Source organism: Micromys minutus, assembly GCF_963924665.1.
Source record: "Micromys minutus genome assembly, chromosome: 28".
Taxonomy (NCBI): Eukaryota; Metazoa; Chordata; class Mammalia; order Rodentia; family Muridae; genus Micromys; species Micromys minutus.
Genome location: NC_137963.1, coordinates 20734302 through 20757768, shown reverse-complemented (window position 1 = coordinate 20757768; position 23467 = coordinate 20734302).

The window sequence follows — 23467 nt, the reverse complement described above, 5'->3', positions numbered from 1 at the left end:
CACATCCACTTCTGTGAACACTCCTAGAAAAATACCAACTGAATGAAGTATCGAGAGTTCTTGCTTCCCAATTTCACATGTTAATTTCTGAAATTTAAATTTTGATGACAGCATTGATAATGATCTGACAAAACTCTGTGCAAAGTTAACTTCACTGTAGAGAACAGAGCAGACTGGGAACTAGGGGCTCTGAAATGCATTGACTTTGCTTCTTTTTTTCTGTTTTTCTTTCTCTCTCTCTTCATGGCTTTCATGGGGGGGAGGCAAAGAGACAGAGAGACAGAATTAGCAAGACAGAGACAGAGAGAGACAGAGAGGAAGAGAAAGACAGAAACTGAGAGTGATAGAGACAGAGAGGCAGTGACACAAAGAGAGGGAGAAACAGAGTGAAACAGAAATAGAAAGAGAGACAGATGGACAGATGGTCAGACAGAGAGCATTCATGTGTCTGAATTCACGGCACATACATATGTGCAGAACACATCTTCTAAGCAACCTTGTCTTCCACCTTGTTTAAGCCGGGTCACATTGTTGATTTTCTGCTAGGTTTTCCAAGCCTAGCTGGCTTGCAAGTTTTATGGCATTCTCTTGGCTGTGTCTTTGAGAGTTGATTCCTCAGAAATTACTCAAGTTACAGTAATGAGAAGCAGGGTAGCAAGATTGGGCATTGTTTGTAATCCTGTTAGAGTTATGAGATTGTGATGTCTGTAAATGCTGCCTGAGATCACTTTAATGAAAGATATGCATGAGGAAAACATCTTGAATTTCTACTGTGCCGAATCAAGGTGTGTTGTCTACTTTCATACATGAAATAAATTCTAGTCTGAAATGACAGATCAATGAGAACCTTATTTACTTTTAAGTACCCAATCCCTTAATTTTATCTACTGCCCTCTTCAGAGATCTACACTTCTCACTTTAAGACTCATGTCATTCAAGTTTACCATAGTCTTTGTAAATATTTCTCATAAGTTCTTACTACTGTTGTATTTTCTTTGTATGGAATGAATTCCATGTCTGCTTTTTACATATCCGAATGTTTCCTTCTCAATTTCACTTTTCAAGACACACCAAGACTCTTTGTCTTTTCTGTGAATAGAATAAAATACTGTTGTCATTTAAGCTTCCTTGCTTCCCTCCTGTCATCTTATTTAGCCCACATTGGCATTTCGAGTTTAAATGAAGTCAGTGTTCCTGCTTTATCTACATGTCTGGGCTGTAAGTTCAACATTGCATCTCTCTGTGATTTCTCTCTATTTCTCTTAGCATGTTTTCAAAGACAGCTTTTGGTCCTGAATCTAAACTTGATGTATTCAGGATCATTTGGGTTTTCTTTTCTTCAATATAGAACTCATAAAATGTCACCAGATTATCCAAAATAGCTAATGTCAAGCATGGATAACCTCTGCTTTCTTCGTCTACCCTCTCATCCTGATATTTCCTGTCTCCTTCAATTAGCTGACTTGGTTTCTTCCATCTAGAATATCTTTTCTCTTGCGTGTCAAAAGCGTACACATTCTGAAGAGCCATTTCAAATGTCACTTTCAAAGACAGTGGATATTTACTATCCCTTTTCCAATTAAGTGTGAACCCTTTTTCATTTTTTAGTATTATCAGTCCTTGGTATAATGCTTATACCTAATGTCCACTTATCTCCACGTTTTCCTTTTCATTGGATAGAACAATAGTAGGAGATACCACAGCTTTGACTTTATCCTCCCTCAGTAAAAATATGGGATGAGTTGAATATAATTCAACACTTCTCCCTAATTCATTTGACTCAAACAACCCACACCAAGTTTCTTAGTCTTAAATTTGAGTAGAAAACCTCAAAAAAAAAAAAAAAAAAAAAAAGAAAAGAAAAGAAAAGAAAAAGAAATCAAATGTCATCTCTTACTTCCTGTCCTCTTTCTTTGGACTAAGAAAAAGCTTAACATGAGCTACTCTGAAATTATTTTCTTTGGCCGAAACTATGACAAGACCTAAGGTGTGGTTAAGAGTAAAAAAAATATAGAGAGTTTTTAGATCTGAAATACAATAGGAAGTGTTGGTGTGGGTTTTTCTGGGGTTTGCAATAAAGATATGTTTGCCCTCATTTTAGCTAAACATGGCTTGGCTCTAAATGCTTTTCCCTTAGGCTCATGTTTTAAACACCAAGTTCCCAGATTATGGGGGTGTTTTACAAACAGTGCCCTGGCTAGTGGAAGTGGGCTGCTAGGAATAGACCTTTGACTGTTTTGCCTCTTAATTTCTTTTCTTGTTGCTGTGCAAAGTATCTGAAGAAATGCTCTAAGGAAAGATTGACTTTAGTTCTGCTCGTGTTTACTCTGAGTCTTCATACCTCAAGTAACCCGCCGTAGAAATGTCCTTGCTGATGTTTTTCTCTTAGGTAATGCCCAGTCTGTCAAGTCAGCACTATTCAATGTTAAAGTCTGGATCTGGTTCTGGTCTAGTCCTTTGCTTTTGGTCTGTGCCACATGAACAGTTGTTTGTGCTGTGACACACACACACACACACACACACACACACACACACACACACACATATGTTGTGCATATAGATATATATATGTATTGTGTATTGTGTATGTATTTATACATGATATATAATTATATGCCACAAAAGAGCTGCTCACACTTCCATATCTTTCCACTCATGCTATCCTCAACAGGACAGGCTCAAATCTCCAAAAGCATGGGCCTGAATAAACCTTTATTTTCTCATTTGTTCTGGTGGGACATTTTGTCACATCAACGCAAAAGCAGGTAACACAGTCACAAAACATCTGTGTTAATACAACTCAGAGTGTGGACGCAAAGCCCTGGGGCTGGGCAGCGTGGCGTGTTTGTTTATGAGCTGCTTGCTGCTTAGCTCAGCACTGAAGGTTCTTTGCCCGATGTTACAATCCATCTCTTCCTCTTCAGTTCGAAGCACTTGGTCCAGTGCAACCCAGACATTTGCATATGGCATTTGGAAAGGCTTTGTTAGTAACAGGATGGCAAAGACTCAGACCATTCTTTTGAGAAGGACGTATTGGTGGGTTCTTTAGAAGAACTGATAGTGTTCAAGCAGGAAGAAGAAACACTAGCACAGGTGAGATTAAATTGCAGCCCAGGAAAGAGTAAAGCAGCAAGCAGGATTGCCCTTGCTCTTTGTAGGGCACATAAAAGCCAAGCAAAACACATTTTAAAAATACATGTGAGGTAAGGAGATAGGTCAGTAGGTAAAAGTACTTGCTGACCAAGTATAAGACCTGAATTCTAGTCTCCAGAACCCACACAAAAACTGGATTTGGCGATGTGAGTCTCTAGCCCCGCACTGGGAGGGCAGAAGGAAGTAGATTCCAGGGGCTATCTGGCTAGTCTGGTGTATACAACATACTCCAAGGCCAACGAGGAATACTGTCTCAAGCCATCCAAGTGCAGTAGAAGACAGCCAATAATAATCTCTGACCTAAGAAAACACATAAACACACACACACACACACACACACACACACACACACACACACGTGTGCATGGTCACAAACAAAACGCACAAATACATCTATGCAAGTGCATCCCCACAAACATGTATACACATTTATATAACAGACACAAAATAATAAATGCAAGAATGAATGAACAGATAAAATGAATGGATGAATGAATGAACTTGTATTGATATTTCTGTGGTGATCACCGTAGAATAGGATGACTGTCAGGGTGCTTGGGTTGGGATATTTGTTTTGTTCTTTATTAGCTATTTAACACAGAGAAAACAAAGTGCTTTCTCTGGTTTCCAATTCTCTTATACATATAATAACAGCAATGGCTACTTTACAGAATTTCTTGCTTATGCTGTACAAACTGGGACTCACGTTCATTCTTTTGCTCTTGACAGAGCTTGCGCATTTGGGAAAATGTCCCACGGAAAGTTCCGTGAGCTCTGTGGATCATCTCAGTGCCCAGTGGAAGGCATGCTCCCTCCTTTTTATTTCCACTCACTGTTATACAGTTCTCATAGTGTTTCATAGCCTTAGATGCCATCCATACGTTTATGATTTCCACCCACTAAGCACTCTTCATTTCTGTTTGAGTGACTGCTGCATGCCCTGGACTTGGTACGCATATCCCTGGATCCCCACAGTCCTCTCCCCATCCTGCTTCATCGACAAGTGTTCCCACTTCTGAACGGTAACGTCTTTCAGTTGCTTTGGTTTTAACCCTTAGATTCTTTCTTCCCCTGTCCTTCTGAAATGTACATGCACACCATCAGCAAAAGACCAGCTCTCCTTTCCTGACAGACTCCACAAAACACCCAAGGACTCATCCTTTCCGATAGTGCCCAAAACACTTCCCTCACTGGATTCCCACAACTGCTCTACTCGCTGAAGGTCCTGTAAAAGTTTGTGTAGAACAGTACAGATCAATCCAATCTTGTCACACATCTGTTCATAAGCTTCCTAAGACTTCCCAGTTAGACAGTTTAAAGTTTGAGGTCTCGCTACAGCACCAGACCCATGTAACCCATGTGTTACCAGTCTCTTTCCCTCCAGTGTCCCCGGTCTTTTTGCTGTCCCTGCTCTTCTCTCATTCCTACCGCCTCCTTCTTGATTAGGACTTTGGTTCTAGTGTTATCCAAAAAGCTGCTTAATAAATATTTACTGAATAGACAAATGGATGAACAAATGGAACATTTTACTACATAGAAGAAACTTCATCAACACAAATACTCTTCACAATAATTATCGGTTATATTGTTTTGCTTTTATGAACTAATAAATACTCTCCTCTCCTATTTACTTGGTCATATTTATTGTGATATTAGAATAATATACAATTTTCAAATCCAGATATTTTCTATTAAACAAGTAAAACATGACACATGCACAAAAGCATAAAATAAATGCTTAATTAAAAGAATTGAATGTCTAGCCTTACCTCTATTTACAGTTCTTTGGGTTCCTTTTATGTATTGACATGGGCAAGTAGAAGATTCTATGTCCAGGACACATTCTAGGCAGATCTGTGCACATTCTGAGCTATACCTCTGTATTCTCAAACAGTTCTTTTTAATTGCTCCCAATCCTGACTTCCACAAGAGCATTTGGGAGCATATGCTTGCAGACAGAAGTCAGGTTTCCCGCAAACATCTGTACTGTCGATGGGGCCCTGGTATTGTGGCTGCAGTCCCTAAATCCTTCCCCACAGCCAGGCAGGCTCGTAACCCCTCCCTCCTCACAGCTTTGTCCTGTCTTCTTGCTCTTAGCTTTTCATTGCATCTGGCCACAGAAGCCACGTGGACTGCTTTTTACTGACAGCAGCCACCAGCCCATACGGTTTCCATTACCACAAACTGTTACCTTCATTGAGACCAGTTTGCAAATGAAGGGGTTGTAGATAATACAGATGTCAAACCTAAGCGGCCCCTCCCAAGGCTCCCGGGATTCGCCTTGGCAGGTATGTTGGTCTCCGTGAATGTCTTCCACAACCAAATTGGAATGGACAGCCTCTGATGAATTTGCTCAGGTGACTTGGTTATTCCGTTTTTTGTTTGTTTCTATGCCCTCATGTTCAGCTCCATGGAGGTTCAAGAGCACCAAGTTGCTTTATATGGGGAGAGAAATTTGAGTTCTGTTTCTTTCACATTTCCAAGCTCACGCTATCAAGATTCTGACATGTTAACTGTTTAGGACCATACCATGGCTTTCAGTGCAGAATACATGTATGTATGCTGGCAGGAAGCAGATCCTGAACACCCTATCTACCTCTGGAAAGATGAAAAGACTTCCAAGATTTCAATATATGGATAACATCTCTTTCTCCATATAAAACACTTTGTAATTCATAAACTATATTTAAACACAATATCTTGGTGGAGTCCCACAGTGTTGGGCTAACAGTGGGCTTTTGCTTTTTGAATATGTGGGGTGGCATATTCACATATATGTATATGTATGCATGTGCATATGTGTGTATATGCCTGTGGAGACCAGAGGTTACAGAGGTTAACCTAAGGAGCCATTCACCTTAAATTTTTAAACAAGAGATTTTTTTTCTGGGACTACTGAGTATGCTAGACTAGCTTTCCAGCAAGCCCCACAAATCTGCATGTCTCTACTTTCACAGCAGTGAGATCATCAGGTAGGCACTACCATTTCTGGCTTTCTCTATAGGTGCTGGGGATCAAACTTAGGTCCTCAAGCTTGCCTGGCAGGCAATTGATTGGCTAAACTAATTTTCCCCCAAGCCCTATTCATTTTCATAATGAAGGTAAGGAAACCTTCAATGGCAAACTGCCTTGACTAAAGTAGCATGCCCCAGAAGAGCTCCGTGTTGGGACTTAACCTCAGCTCCCTGGACTATAGGCACAGTAGATCTCATGCTCCAATACCATAGCTGCCCCAGTGTCTTAGAACAATACTGGGCGGGGCTCACTCAAGGACATAAGCTACCAGCTTACAATAGGGCCTGATGGGACATGTTGCATCGAAACTGGAAGTTGGCATTAAGACCCAGATTCCCTGTGTCACGCTCTGCCACTCCAGCTAGATGACATTGAAATGGTTGTGAACAAGGAGCTTCTTCCTCTGGTGGCTAATGCCTCACTGCCAAGGCTTAGGGGACATTGTAGTAACTGAGAAGAAACCTTCCAAAGCAGTGGACAGGTGAGAGAAAATTCTGAGCTGAGGTTGAGACAGGAGGCCAGGATGAGTCTTTCTGAGACTACCTGTCCTATTATGTGATTTCTGGTTTCTTGTCCAGGAGATAATGGCAGAGAGAAGGATTGAGTTCCTTGGAGAGAACCACTGGGTGGAAGGAACTGAGGCAGGCTAGCCTGTTGCCTGCTCAGCTGGATAATGCATGAAGAACTGATCGTCTTCTTTCATTCTTGTCACAGCACTATGGCATAGACATGTCTCTATTGTTTCCATGCTATGACTGAAGAAACCGAGGCTTAGAAAAGTAATTCATCCTCAGTCATGGATCCCATAAGTGATGGAATGAGTATTCAACGATAATAATCTTACCTTCTTTATTCCCACATAGCATTTGCCTTCAACTCGTCTGCTCTTGACTCTCTTCCTTCCTGACAAGTATTATCTTCAGTGCCCTTTTGGAACAGTGGGGAGATTCCGTTAAAAAATTATGCTTGCTTTTTGTAGCCAACATTATGGACATCTTTGGGTCAAATGAATGAACGGATGTGCTAGAACTCCTATGCTGCTCACTATAGGGAAACTGTGCTGATAGGCAATACGTTCCACACTCTGCTCTAAGCATGCAGAGCCATCTAGAATTATAAAAGCTGTGCTCTACACTTGGTTTTATTTACCCTGCGACTGTCTTACCTCTGTGTGGAGCCCCATAGCCAGGCTCTGCTTTGTTTTTCCTTTATCATTGTAAGTTCTCATGAGCTGCCCCACCATTTCCTACCCATCAGCTGGTTCCTTCCATTGCTCTGTCACTATATGTTTCATAAGCACTGAAGGCTAGAAGGAGACAGATCATCTGTTCCAGAGCTGACGCATCTTTTAAAGATGGGCGTTAGTTTCTCCATCCGTGGTAGTTGAAAGTTCATGGTCTGCCATAAGAAGTCATGGTACTTTTTCTGAAAAGAAATTCCTGAAGATGAACTGGCCAAAGTAAAGTTTAGATATACTGGTGTGATGGGTTTTCCAGACACACTCAATTCTCTGTTTCTTTACTCTGGAAAATATTGTCTATTTGTACACACACATCCAAAACACACATGTGCACACATGCACAATAGTTGAGTAAATGCAATGGTCATGCCAATTATAACTATGACATTCATGACAGTAATGTCTTGTCTGTATTCTATGTTTATTATATGCTATATACTGAGCTAAGGATTTTCTTTGTATTATTATCTTTTATTTTATTCCTTTATGTGTGGGGGCACAATGTGACATGTCAAATGTGTAAATGGTAGAGGATAAAGAGAAAATCTGTTTTCTGTTCCCACCATGCGTACCCCAGGCTGTCAAGCGTAGTGGCTAGTTCTTGATCCACTGAGCCATCTCAACAGCTCCAGATTATCGCATTTTTATCCTTCCCCCCAAACCTATGAATCTACATTTTAATTTATGTGTGAACATACAGGAACAGACAGGACTTACATGTTAGTACACATATAAGAACTTTGTGCTTTTCGACCAGTCAATGTAGGTCCTGCATGTTTCTGAGCAAATGTATCTACATGGTGGTTCTGTCTGTAAGACGAGTGTGGAATATTTTAGAACAGGTTCCTCAGAGTCAGGGCAGAGTTATACATTTTTGTACTGTTGGATTCATACAAGGAGCACATACTGCCTTTTGTTCAATTAAGTAAAATTTTAATTATTTCTTCCTTTGCCAGTCATTTGTCATTGGAAAATAAAAATCAATAAAAAACAAGAGCCACCAAAAGAGAAGCTGAAGGGCTATTTTCCTGGCATTCTTTCTTGCACCTAGTAGGTCTAATTTAATGCTACCTTACACAGACTAACCCATAGACGGGTTCTATTAATTTCCTGCACAAATGAAAAGTCAGACTAGCACATAATTGTTCATAAAGCTTCCTTGGCATAGACACAGGTTGGCACCAACGTGGCCATTACTCAGACAGGAAAGGAAAGCTCATAACCCAAGATCACACAATTGTTTAAGCCTTTTACTTGAGCTTGATAACTCATGGGCAATGGTGTGCCATGGCCCTGCTTGAGCTTTAAAAATTATTATTATTAAGACAAACATAATGGGGGTGTGGTGTTCTGGGCTACATACACCAATTTTATTAGAAACACTTAATTTCCTTAGAAGCCAAAAAAATCCTGGAATTAGATTAATAGGCACCTGACCATAGTAGTGCCATATATGGAATTATGGAAAGAAAATGTATGTGCCTAGTGAATGAGACAGCAGAAGTGCCTGCTGCTACACATTCCAGCACACTAGTGGGAGATCATGTGAATTCTTAAATGAAAAAAAAAATCAGGACAGAAAGCAGCATGATTATACTAAACAATACATGGCTATGCAGGAAGTAAGAACATAAGGAATGGTGTTGGAATCATTTAAGTTTGCTTTCATACTCCTGCCTTCTTTTCCCCTTCCACATCTTTCATAAGAAGATTTTCTAAGCAGGAGCTACTCCATAGGAAAAGCCTCACTCTTACCAGACCTCTACTCACTTCATTGCAACTGCCTTTACATAAACACACAGACACACACACATACAAACAGACACACACATACAAATACATACACACTCCCAAATCTACCTCAGCCTTTGTTTAGCACAAGACCTGGATTATGAACAACTGGGCAGACATCCAGCGTCACTTGCCCTCTAAGGCTCACTGTGGTAGGGTGACATATGCCCTGGTTTCGTCCCAATAGTCACGCATAGTTATTAATATCTACTCATTGCATTTCACATGTCTATGCTGTAAGTGACTATGATGACATGTAGAAGTGCCAAAGCAGATGTATTTTCTCTGCCAATTAAAGAATTGAAAGGCAGGAAAGAGACATTCCTGGAACTCTTGGGGATTCCTACTTCGGCCATTACATGATACCCCTAGGTAACTGGGGTCTCGTTAATAAAATAACTTATGTATAGATACCACCATAAACAAACGTAAACAGGAGTCTCCAGGACAGTTTATTTAAAAGAAAAAGTCTATCATGGGTAAGCTTCAGGGAAGCTCAAAGTCCTAGTTAGAAAGTTTGAAAGCATATTTAGGTTTTGCCAGCATCTGAAAGAAAAAAAGTCAACAGAGAAGAAAAAGGAGCACCCAGGCTTCTAAAAGGCAGGCAGACCCAGCTGAACATGGAGGTTCAGTTCAGGTATCAGGGGTAGGAATTCTGGGAAGAAGTACATTGTCTTAAAGTAAACACTGGGGGATGGGACTACTTCTATCTCGGAGGGAATGGCGATGTGTTGTTACTGAATTAAATATTGTCTTCTCTGCAGATCATGCTTCTACTAAGACTACCATCATGGGACTTACTGACATGCAATTCCACATGCCATTGGGGAAGACCAGGGAGCCCACCTATAAGCGAAGAAAGTGTGGCATTGGCGCCTACTCACAGAATTCACCGATCTCACCATGTTCCCTAAGTTGAGTTTGGTCACTGTTTTATCTCAGTAATAGAAATCTAATCAGGACAGCGTAGAACCTGCCCCACCAGATTAACCCTTAAGGGATGAGACGAAGGCAAGAGGTACAGCACATTTAAAAAAATAAATAAATTATGTGTTTACTTTAAATGTGGGGGAAAGGTGGGGCTTTCATCTCTGCAAAGCTGTCAACCAGTTTTTCAGGCTTTGATGCCCTCTCCTATATGAAGAACCATTTTACTAAGCCAGGGTCAGAAACAAGAACTAGAGTTCACTTTTGCGAAGTGCCAAGATCAAGCCTCGTGTCTGCTAGGCAGAAGCCAATGGCCGGTCATGACTTCTTTCACAAAGTCTATGAGGAGTGCTCAGAAGCGCATCTTCAACTCAGTAACTGAATACTGATAACTCATTTGCTCAACTTAATCCCACAGGTCTCTCTAGGCCTGCCTTGGAGGAGCAAAATAGCAGATAGGCATGTTGGCATCAGAGTCAAGGAACAAAAAGAAACAGAGTGGGGAAGGGCATAATCAAGGCTAATTTATATACATGGCCATGCATGGAAGAAAGTGCGGGGAATTAGTGAAGGAATTAAGTAGCATTAAAACATGGGTGTCGTTTCTGTCACTCAGCAGTTCCCAGGCAAGTGGGCTTTCTGCCAGGGGGTTCTGACATACACTTGGCAGCTCTTTGAGACTCGTTTTAGAAAAGATCCAGGAAAAAAAAATCTGATCCTTGAAAAGTTCTTTGTAAGAAGAAACCTGCTGCAAACCTAAGAGGAGTAAAAGGCAAAAATGGCAGATCACAGCTCCAGACTATAGACCCGGAACCCTAGGTCCTGAGTATAAAGTCAGTAGACACATAGCATGAAACTCGTGCTTGCGAAATGCCTTAGTCTTACTCCATTTTCACATGTCTTTGTATAGAACCTTCTTTTTCTAATTTTCCAGGAGGCTCCATTTCTCTGGGAATGAATTTTTTAAAAGCAAGCCACAAGTCACTGAGAAAACCAGCCTCTCTGTTCAGGTTTTGACATCTGTGCCTGGACATTGCCATTCAGAAGTATTAGAGGCTAGTTTTGATCATTAAAATATGGTTTTCTTTCTTTTCTTCTTTCTGTTCTCATTGTTAGAGAATTTATTCCATGCAAGTAACGTGTTTTGATTAAATTCTCCCCCTGCTTTTTGCTCTACAGGTCCTACCTATCACCTTTCACTTCATCGTGTGCTTTGTGGTTGTGTATTTTAAAGCCCCATGTCCACTTAGTGCCATCTGTACATACATGGGTTTAGGTCCATCTGCTTGGACATGATAGCGTTTCATGTTCCAGATTCCTGAAGAAAACTGACTTTCCTTCCACCTGCAGCTATCAACTACCAATTGTTTTTCTTCTTAGTTGAAGAAAGCAATGGAGTCCTACTACATGAAGAATGATCTAGAACTCATGACTTAAGCATCAAGACCCATTGCTTCTTGGTCACAGTATGAGTTTACACCTATTGGGAGTAAGATGGGTCAGGTCCCATTTAAGATGATTTATAAATAAAGCATTAAGGATGGGTCTCTGTGGTAAAAATGTCCTGGTAGGCACCCTGATTAAATCATCAGCACCTCTAAACAAAAACATGTATCTTATTAGACTAAAAAACAGAGTATTACACAACTATTTTCCTACTTTACATGTCAAGAAACAATTAAAAACAATCTAGAGAGCTTAAAACACCATACAACTAGGCAGAACCAACATAAGATTTGAGTTCAAGAAGTATGGATGTGAGTACCTGGTAATGAAGCTGGTCCTCAAGACTCTGTGCACAAGAAAATGTCTGAGCTAGCAAGTGGGATCTGATGAATGAATGAGGATCCCACTGACTACCCACTAGTGCCAGTAGGTAAGAGCTCTGGGAAGCACTTGAGACCAGTCTGTAGATAGAATTTATCTCTACCCAATTCCCGTAGTTAATATAACAACTAAAATACCTAGAGGACAGTACCCACCTCAATCTCCTTTCTAGCCTCATCAAGGCTCACCCAGAGTGCCACAAAAACTGTAGCCATCCTTGTTCTCTTCTCCAGCTTTATCAAGCCTTGTCTTGAGTCTGAGAGAAAATGGCCGACTCTGTTACATCTCTAAACTCACCATGGGCACTATCCATTCACTCTAATGTTCATCCTCACCGGATCTCACCTGAAGTGGCAGAATGACTGTAGCCAGCCTACCCTGCTGTCCAGTTTTATCAAGCCTCTCCTGGAGTGACTGACAGAACTGTATCCACTCCCAGACTCTTCTCTATCCTCACCAAAATTCACTTGGGTGAAACAGGAAGATATGCTTATCCCACTTCCTCCTCATCCTCATCAAATGATGACAGAATAACAGAAGAAAGCACTCACCACCCCCTTCTCTTCTTTATTATATTCAATATGATCTTGTGGATCTAGGCTGTGGAAACTTTGGATTTTATCCCACCAGCTCCTACTATAGTAGGTAATTGGATGCTGCTGGTCTTGGCAGAGACCTTGAGGCTACACTTGTTCTATCAGCCCTAATTAGCTATTAAATAAACAGCAAGAGAGCCTCAGGATAGGCCTCATGCAGGACTCTCAGACTGGGTGGAAAATGTCAAGTTGTAATGAAACGTCTCTGAATCACGTCTGGAAAAATGAAAAGCCAAGTCTTGAAACACATGAGAAAAAGAGGAGAATGGGGCACAGTTCTCTGTGGAGTCTCTGCATCTCTGGAACTGCAAAGGAGAGAGTCTACTCCGATGTGCAGCCCTAGATGATGATCTCTTTGCTCTGAGGTAAGCTCTGTAGATAATCAATGGATGTGCTGTATTGATTGAACTCATTATCCATAGAATGCTGCAAGAGGCAGAAGGGTTGAAAACAGACAGCTCTAAAATGTGAGGTACCAAAGGCTGGACAGGAAACTACAGCCAAGTGAGATGCTTGAGAGAGCCACTGTAATACATTCATTCCCTCCTAGTCACTGAGGTTCAGAGAGAGAGAGAGAGAGAGAGAGAGAGAGAGAGAGAGAGAGAGAGAGAGAGAGAGAGAGAGAGAGAGAGAGAGAGAGGCTTCGTTGAGCACACAAAACATGATTGTAATAGTGGAGTCTCACCATGAGGCAACCTCAAGCCTGGGCTCTGCTGTAACTCAGCAACAGGGAGCAAAGGGGATGGGGACCAGTAGGGAACCTTTCCTTCATCATTACCTAGTTTGTCATTCTCTATGCCTCTGTTGACAAGAGGGAGGGCAGAGATTTTAGTGATGGGCTCTGGGGTCTCCAGTCTTCTTGGTGGGATAGAAGCAGGAGGAAATGAGATAGTCAAGTCCTGATTCTATTTTTGCTCTTCTTTCAGCTAAGACCATTTTACTTTAAAAAAAAAAAATTCACATAACATAGCGATCTTAGGCCTCCTCCCTCCTCTCCTCCCAGCTCCACCCTAACAAATCCCTCCCTGCCATTGCCCCTCCCCCTTCTCCTCAGAGAGGAGGAGTCTCCCTTGGGATTTCTTCCCCATGTCTGTCTCTCACCTATAGAGTGGTTCTCAAGGCTGATTCTGTGGGAGGAGGCCAATGAGATACGGAGTACAAGGGAACACGTTCCATGGCTTCATCTCCCAGATGAGGTAGCTGTCTTGTGCTAGCCACCCCTAACCAGGAAACACTGGGTATCTGTGAGAACTGCAAATCCCAGGATTAAAACACCAGTGAAGGTGAGCCCGTTAACATCAGACATTTAAAGGCAAAATGTGATTTTTCTCTACTTGTGAATTCCGTTATAACCCCATTAGAGTCTGGGTTGAGCTTTTCTTGGCACTTGGCCACTCCCACTCCATCGTCTCCTTTTTTTTGGCTCATCCTGCTGTCCTCCCCTTTCCCCAAAGACCTCTGGAGTATCTGAGTCAAGCACCAATGAGATAATGTGTTTATTTGCTCCGATTGTTTTTTGTTTATAAAACTGGGCTCCTGGGAGAAGTCAGTTCCAAATGTAGGTCTGAGACATGAAGGTAGGCTCTGAGGCTGACCACAGGACCATGGGGCTTCTGTCCAGCTGGGGAAAATACAAGGCTACCACCCCCAAAATGGGCCTCTTTCCACTTCTCTGCCTGTCCTTGACTGTTGCAATGTTGCTGCTTTAAGCTTGCTTTTGGCCCAAAGGCTAGCAAGAGTGTCAAGTACCTGCTCTTGAGATCTCAGGAGCTCTGGAGCTCTGAAAAAGAAACAATGTTATCAAGTCACAGTAACTGCAATCACAGGCACATCCAGAACCAAATTCATTGCACTAAGTCTGCAAGAAAAGTTCTTACTCTTCTAAAACAGAAAACATCTATGCTTTCAAAGCAGCAACATTCTCCAATTCCAGGTTTAATGACTGCGGCATTAGGTGGGAAACCAAGAGAAAGCACAGGCTGAGATGGGCCCTTCCTCCTACAGGCTTACACATCTTCATTTCATGTGTAAGAATTTTCCCTGCCTATTAACCTATGCTAGAATTCATCCTCAATAATGTTCTAGGAAAGTTACCAAGAAGTGTAGGACTCAACCATTGAATCCAAATGCCCTTAGGTTTGCTTAGAAGACTGGCAGGATTCCACAGTTGACTTACTCTTGCATGGACACTTAACAGCATGGGCTCCCGAGCCTCATTGTCCTTGTCTGGATCTGTATCAGGGATACATACCTACACATGGTCTTACGAAGCTGATGAAATAGGCCATTCGAAGCATCTAGCCGAGCCCTAGCTTCCTGGGGGAGCTCAGTTAAACATTAGTATGAGGGTAAACAGTGGTGACTGGCAGGACAGCTGAGGTGTGGTGAGATTAGGGGAGCTCATAGAGGTACTACATGGAAGGAGGTATCCACGCTGGGATACAGTAGCTGAGTAAAAGGCCATCAGGCAGGAAGGTTATGTGGAAAGGATGACAAGGAAGGACAGAATGGTCCTGCTTAGAAAACAGTAAAAACCTAAAAAAATCTGTGCAGAGGATGAGCTTCTTCTAAAGCATCTATAGGTTATTGGAAAGGTAAAGGCATTCTTCATGGATGTAAAAGAACTACAGATTTTGTTTTAGAGGCTAGACAGGCCTGCCTCTCTTTCCTCCTTCCCCCTTCTTTCCCATCCTCCCATTTCAACCCTTTTGTTAATGGGTCTATTTGTTTGAAAGCAGCAGTAAATGGTCTTCAATATAAAGAACAGACAGAGGTGGGCTTCTCTGTTCAAAAGACAGCCGTGGAGCTCTTTAAGCAGATCTAGGTTCCCCTACTAGGTTCCCCTAGGAAGCACAGCCTGAGATGAATAAACAGGCACACACTTGCTTTGGGGGATATAACCTCTGTGGAAAATAGCTGGAAGGCTGGGTTATAGAAAAGGACAAAGGCCATTATATAAGGTGCCATACATAGCTGATCATCACTATGGACTCCTGCTATGGACTATTGTCCTCTAGGCATAACATGCTACCTCCTGAAATCAGGCTAGCTGTGGTTACCCACAGTAAACACTGGGAACAGAAAGCCAATGAACATTTTCTCATACTAGGAATTGGGGGGGGGAGGGTCATTAGATCTTCATCTGAAATTATAATCAATGACTCCTACCACACAGCTACAGATGCATCCTGACTATCTGTCCATGTCTGTACATTTGCTAGACTACATAGAAGGTGGAAGTTAACAGAAAGAAGGACCTCATCTCTGTGCTTTGGTGAAATCATCACTCAGGCTTAGATGCAGCTGGTTTGGGACCCCATTGTCCCTCGTCTATGTTCTCATATGCCTAGAAAACCCGCTGGATCACTGAGCTGGTCTTGCAACTATTTCATTGGTTTTCTTTGAGAGGGTGGACATTTTTTTCACACCTCCTTGGGAGCAGAAACACAGTACCAGTCAGTAGAGGTTGGGTGATGGTTAATGTCGTCAACCTTAGTGGATCTGGAATCAACTAAGACATGACAGAGGAAATTTTCAGGAAGGAACCTAGCTGAGGGAAGAATACCCTTCTCCACAGTGGACAGCTACAGCTCTCCAGTGAGTGGATTTGTTGTTGTGTTGAACATGCCCACTGCCGTATTGGAGAACTGTATACAATCTAAACCAGTCTTCCCGAGAGTCCCACAGGCATTACTCACTTCTCACTCTCTGTGAATTCACATAGAGACTGGCTAACACTCAGTTGGTAGTTACCAAACCACATAAAACTTTAAATTGATGTGAAAGGCTAGTGATACCTGGAAGAGTTCCTATAATAAAGACACACAGTGTGTGTAAAAGGGGCACAGAAAGCAGTTCAAGTGATTACGGAATAGTCACACAAGTTTATAAAACCACCTTGAAAGGGATGAAGGAACAACTCCATTTTCTTGTGAAGGGAACTGTGTTCAAACTCCAACTAGGCTTTGGGATAGAAACACAGTCAGATCACCTTCAGTATTCACGGAACATTTCAAGCCAGGAGGCAGTCTGCCATTCCTGTTCAGTGGGTCACCAGAAAATTCCAAAAGGCTCAAGTTGACCTTAACTTCTTAATGTCTCCCAGCTGAGGCTCAATTTTCTAAAGTGTAAATGGAGACACCATGGTGATTCCTACTCTGAGTGATTGTAAGGATTATGCAGATTTAGAAGGCAGAAGTTCAGGTTTCTGCCCCAAGTAGATGTCAGGTTACTGGCAATGATGCTGTTGATGATAACAACATTGACAGACAGGTGAGAGATACACGGTCCAGATCTCTCCTCAAGACATAGGTCAGCCTGAGTGATACTTCTTAAGAACAAATAAAGTCAGACCCTCCAGGGATTTGGGCCTGGCGAGATGAGTAGACAGATGGGATGAGTTATTGGGAAAGCAATTAAAGCTAGGGCTAAGCTCATGAGAAGTGAGATGTATTTCTTTTAAATAGATAGAAAAAATATGCTGTTAAATAAATAAAGGGCTTGATGAACCAAGAAGAAGGAGCAACAGATACTGAAAAAAAAAAAAAAAAAAAAAAGGCCAAGTTATTTCTTCTGTGTCTTAGCACTGGATCAAAACAAACAGGGAATGGCTTTGTAGGCTGTGGGTAGTACACTGGACTACAAAGCTGCCTGGCTGCATTCAGGGGGTGAGATGAGGCCACTTCTCAGTGGGCTCCTATGCAGCGACAGATGACTGTATCAGGTATTTACTTTCTTTCTGGAAACTCAGCATGGGTAATGTAATAGGTAGTATTTTACTATACAGTGTAGTTTAAAAGTCTACTCTTAGGAATATACCATTTTATCATATGCTGTGAAGATCAGTTCTTCAGAAATGAGCCCCAAACTGTACCTCTTCTACTTCAAGAAATGTAGTTGATTCTGGGCCTCTCTGGTTTAGGAAATACGCCATGTGTTGCCAAGGGGTTTGGGGCTGGAAGAGAACTCAATTGTGGGGAAGGTTATTTGAAAAGATATATCCTTAGCATATACCCAAAAAGTGGTATCAGACAAGGCAGTTGTGCAGACTAATGATGAAACTTGTGTCAGGAGTCTAGGAAAAGTATGTACTATCAGTTGGTACCCCTTATCCTAGAAGAAGATATGGTTTGAGCAAGGGGGCACAGATCTGTCTATGGATCTACCCAGCCTCGGCAGACCAGCCACAAAGAGAGGTGATTAGTAATGGACTATTATTCTCTAAAACAGGCTGATGTCAAATCATGTTGCTGTACTACAAACTCCACTGCTGCTTCTGTGATGTGGGCTGGACTTAGGAAATAAAGCTTTCGAGGTAGTTGGGTCTGGGGCAAGCAGACATAGGTGCTGTTTTTGCATGTTTTGCATGTTCTGCATTTTTGTGCACACGCAAGCTATACATGTTCGTTGCTACACTCCAAGCTGTGGTCTTGGCAGCGACCACATATCTGTCTTCATTTGCCATGAAGAATGGATTTCAGAATACAACATGGAGGCTGCTCATAAGACATGTTTTCAATCTTTGATGAAGAACACAGGGATAAGCACCAATGTTGGGGATCATTGATGCACTAACCGGGAAAGGGCCTTTTGTCCTAAACGACACTGTACCTTGTCAGGTAGTCATAGGAAGAATTCATTTATGTGCATCTCACAACTGAAGTAGTAGTGACATAGCAGCAGCAAGTCATTTCTTGGAGAGCTGGGCTTAGATCAGACGAGCAATAATGAAAGCCATTCTAATGACTAAAGTTCACTGTGTCTCTCTGTCCTGCCTTTTGCCTTGATTCATGTACCTCTTACGTGCCAAGACCCATTCTGGGCTCAGCATGGCTCTTTCCCAAACTGAGATGAACATTCACAAGGCTAGCTTGGACCAGAGAGGAAGCTACTCGTAATCATCTACTCCCTCTCTTTAGGGGACAATGGCAGACTCTAAGGGCAGAGTATCAAGCATGTGACTCTGTCCCTGAAGGCACTTCAGGAAAAGAGGCGCCCAGAGAGAAGGAATCAGGAGTGTCAGCTGCCTGACACTTCCAGTACTAAGGAACTTTTAGTTAGCCAGGGATCTGAGTTTATACAAGGATTCCTTGAGTTAGAAATGCAGATTTAGGTTTACCAACTAGACTTTAAGGCAGAGAGTATGGATATTGATAGATTGTGCACTAGATCCATGACAGACCACTGTCGCTTCTTTGTATCTACCCTGAGGATTTTGACATCAGACAGCAGCTGTAGATCACACAGAGGATGGAGGACTGCTAGAAGTCTACAGGCTGATGCAACAATAGGGAGAGGATGGAAGAAGAGCCATGTTGGCTGATTACAGTCAATTCCAGGCTCCCTCCGGCCATGTTGTAGCCCTGGATGGTAAACGTTCCTCCCTCTTCTTCAGTGGAAGGGAAAGTGATATTCAGAATTGAGAAGTAACCCTCTCATATCATGATGCTAGTAATTGTTCAAAACATGCCATCTACTCTATTAGACTACCCAGGAGCCTCTGGGGTTCATAAACTACATTTTCATGTAACTTTTATCTTCTTATTCTAGCAAAAATCAGTGAAGCAAGAGAGGTGAACTTGAAGAGAGTGGTGAGAATATTCTAGATTTCTGTTACATAGCACTTTTTAGTTTGGTGTGTGCCCCACAGCAGACTACATGCTCAATCTGTGACTTTACGAAGACTGACTTTTTCTTAATTATCACCAAAGCAGAAAACTACATAAGTCTCTCTCTCTATGTGGTTGACTCCTCTGCTTCTAGGAGCTCATCTCACAGCCTCAGCTCTCCTTTTCAAAGAGTCTCTCTCCATTATTTAATGAGGGAGCCAAAGATATAGTCTCAGGGACTCACTCTCTTGAGTACCACAGTTTTGCTTTTCACATCTAGAAGGTCTAACCTTGATGAGCAAGTGTAGCACAGGTCAGTGACATGGCATCTGGCTTACCCATATTCTCTTATTTTTTCCCCTTTTGTGGCATGTAAGAAGATTTGGTGTGACCCAAAGTCATGAATAATTTACTCCCGTGTGTTCTTCTAAGAGAGATTTATTTGACCTGCATAATGGAATTACTTCTTATTAACATACCAATTGCCTAGTGCAACTATGTGAGGGAGTTACTAACTTTTACATATTTATTTTAACCAGCAACATTTCTGAAATCTAACAAGTTTTCCTTCCGATATTAAGAAACAGAAAATAGTAATCGCCCTTTAAAAGCTCTATCCCTTTGCACTTTATTTCACTGACTGAAATCTATAGAAGAACATTTAACAGTAACAGCTGGTAGGGAGCATTTGTGTGTTCTCAAATTTGATGGTGTTTACTTGAATTTCATTTTTGATACTCAGTACCATGTAAGAACTATCCTTTTGTAGTATTTCTTATTTCATGAGGATGCCATGGTAAGTTCAACTGTGGTCCTCTTTTACCTTTTTTCCTAAACCATAGGATATAATCTGGATATCAGCATGTTTGTGTATCTAACCATCCTTGCCTTTCTGGCGTGAAGCCTGAGGAGCCAGAGTGCATTGTTCTCTTGTGGTATTATTAGTTTGAGAATGCTAACCTTGTATTGTCACATATTAACTGATTAAAACTTCTGAAACTATATTAAGGAAAAAAATTTTTTTTCATTTTGTAGAGCCTTCCATGGTCTATATGACTAAGTATTTGTATCAATGTTTTATACCCTGAGACTTTACCGTGTTTTATAAAAGCACAGAAGTTCTAAAGCATAATGAGATAGTCCTAGTAACATGGATCTGTAAAGGTCGTGTATTCTTTATATATTATACCATTTGGGTATTCACAACATAACATATTATTCCCGACACATTTATATATATATATATATATATATATATATATATATATATATATATATATAATTTATCTTCCTCCCATTTCTTATTCTTGGCAAGACAATGTATTGGGATTGTAATTTGTGTTTCCCCTATGTCAAGAGTTTGAAAAAATGCATCTGGAGCATATGTTTTCTTCCCCTTAGGGGATAATAATGACTTTTATAATACCTCCCTGAAACGAAGAGGCAACTAGAAAACAGCCCATTGCTGCCTCTGTTCAAGGAACTTCTTGAGCGAGGCTGGTATTGGGGTGGAGAAAGAGGCAAAACTGGCCCTACAAGGTAGAAGACAGTTGTCATTCTGTCCTATATCATAGCGTGAAGGAGCATGCTATGACAGGTCCCATACAGTGTCCTGAAAGGTGCCAAGATCTTTGATGTGGTGGCACAGGGTGTGGCAGATATGAACACTGAAATCCTTAAGACCTTTGCAAAATAGTTCAGTATTCGTGCTCAGCATGAGTGCAACATTTGCATCTTGGGTTTTTGTCAGTGGCTCAGTTTCCTAATTCAGTGAAGTCTTCCACCTCTTGTGTGTCCTAGAAGCCCCCATATGAAGCCTGAAAAGGTTGGGGAAAGTTCCCTGAATGCCACCTTTCAAAAGTAGTAGTTTTTCTTTCATTTCTTTATCATATATTGGTTAAAACTTTATAGTATTTTCAGGAAACGTTTAAACATTGTTTTAGTTTTCACACAAGGAAACTGATGCCCAGAGAAGATAAGCACCTTGTCCAAGGTTAGGATACTATCTCAAGTTAGCTGATCTGGTTTTAGGGTCCATAGCTGAACTATAACACAAGGATACTTTACATAGAAAAAAAAGTATATGTCTTACAGAGGGACTACTTTATGTCATACATGGGATTAGATGACATGTGTCTATATTTGTGTGTGTGCACATAAAAATGTTTCTGTGTGCATATAGATCTAAAAAGATATAGTTTGTGTGTGTGTGTGTGTGTGTGTGTGTGTGTGTGTAGGTATATAGCCCAGCCCTTACAAAGAACTTCTAAGTAAGGTCTTTTTATTTTATTAATTACCTATTCTTATGATAAAAAAAGAAGATGTGGAATTATTTTCTTAGTTGGAGACCAAGTCCAACTTTAATGGTATGCTAGTGCATTTCTCTGCAGCACAAGTACTTTCCTTTCAATATTATTTTGTCTTCTGCCATCTTCATGGTTACTAAGCAAGGTTCTGGAAATAGTAAGATCCTGCTAACTGGAAAAAGATGTGCTTATTCCCACACTGCTGCTGAGACTGCTATCTGCACTGGCCACCTCAACAGAATGCCTCTCTCCGGCAATTGCCGGGAGACTGAGGCATACATTGGAGTACAGAAGGGATGGGGACACGACAGTGGCCTTGGAAACTGATTGTTGACATTTGTTCGTGTCATCTTGAAGTAGATATTAGATCATAGTTCTCCTGGACCTGGCAGCATCAAGTGGCAACTGTTAGAGGTCAGCCATCTCACCCAGCTCCTCCTCGCGAAGCAAGATGGGCTTTAGTCAGCGCCTTTCAGTTTGTTGGCTTCTGCAGGCAGTAGAACTGCTGTGTGGTCCCTGAAGGGGCCAGTGGAGAGCATGCAGTTCCATCATCACTCCAGAGGGATGTGCGAATGTTTCTGTATTTGAGCTGAAGTCAGGCACCTGCCACTACTCTGAAGTCGTCACACTGTGTGGTATTAGCTCAGGACGAAATGTTAACCCAGGTTAGTGCTTGGAGAGGGATAAAGCATTAGTCACAGGGTTACTTCAGTCCAGCCTCATTGAGGTCACAGCTTAAAAACCAAAAAAAAAAAAAAGACAGTAAATCCAAGACAACGAATTTTTTAAACAAAAGGTTGTAGGAAACCATTATGATCTAAAGATGGATTTTTTTTTTCCTGTAAACATTGGAGAAGTATGTCTGGGGAAGAAAGAAGGTGTTTTGAGGGCTTCGCAAGGAATATGAGAGTGGAGACTTGCCTGTAATCTGTTCTTATTGTTGAACGTTGCTAGGATATTTTATGCTCTAGTTGTTGGGAGCCAAAGTTTGTGTTAACCTCCATATGTTATTCCTTAAGTATTATGATGCCAGATATAAAGGCAGAAGTTACACTGTCCTATTCTGGATTCAGGGTTTGGGGTTCAGCTCTTGGCCAGTTCTGAACTACAAGTTTTGAATCTTGATGTTCCCTTTATATTTTTTGATTGATTTATTTACTTATTTACTTTATATCCCCATCACAGCCCCATCTTTTCTCTTGTTCAAGTCTCCCTCTCACACATTTCTACCCTGCCCCGCCGCCCCCCAGTGCCTTCTTTTTAGAGAAAGGAAAGCCCCTTCCTGGAACATCAAGTCCCAGCAAGACTAAGCACCTCCTTTTCCACTGAGGTCCTACCAGGCAGTCCAGCTAGGGGAAGGGGATCCAGTGGCAGAGGAGAGTCAGAGACAGCCCCAGCTCCAATTGTTAGGGGACCCACATGAAGACAAGTGTGAGGGTGCCTAGGTGTAACTTCTGCATGCTGTTGGTTGGTGGTTCAATCTCTGTGAATCTCCATGGAGCCCGATTAATTGTCTCTGTAGGTCTTCTGTTGTGTGGCCTTGGAGAAGGCACAGGAGAAGACCTTTCCCTCAGGTGACTTTCTTCCTAATTCAGTGCAAAAACTGAGATCTGCTATGTGTTTTATCTGAGAGGTTGCAGTTGAGAGTGTGGAAATACATTCTAGCACTAGAGTATGTTCAGTCCTGAAGCTGTGCCTTGGAAGTTGAGTGTCCTTGGGCTTAGTGTTTCTCAGTCTTCTTTGTCCTCATTTGTAAAGATTCATAAAAATGGAGGGAGCGGGAACCTATTAAGATAAACAGAGTGACCCAAACTCAGAAAACCAACAGCCATGCAGCCATATGTTTTCTCTGCTCTGTAGATCTTAATGTGATATATATATATATATATATATATATATATATATATATATATATATATATATATATATATATATTCATAAATGAGTGCAGAGTTCTTAGATTACTCAGAGCCTCTGCCTGTCAAGTTTATCACTTGATTTCTG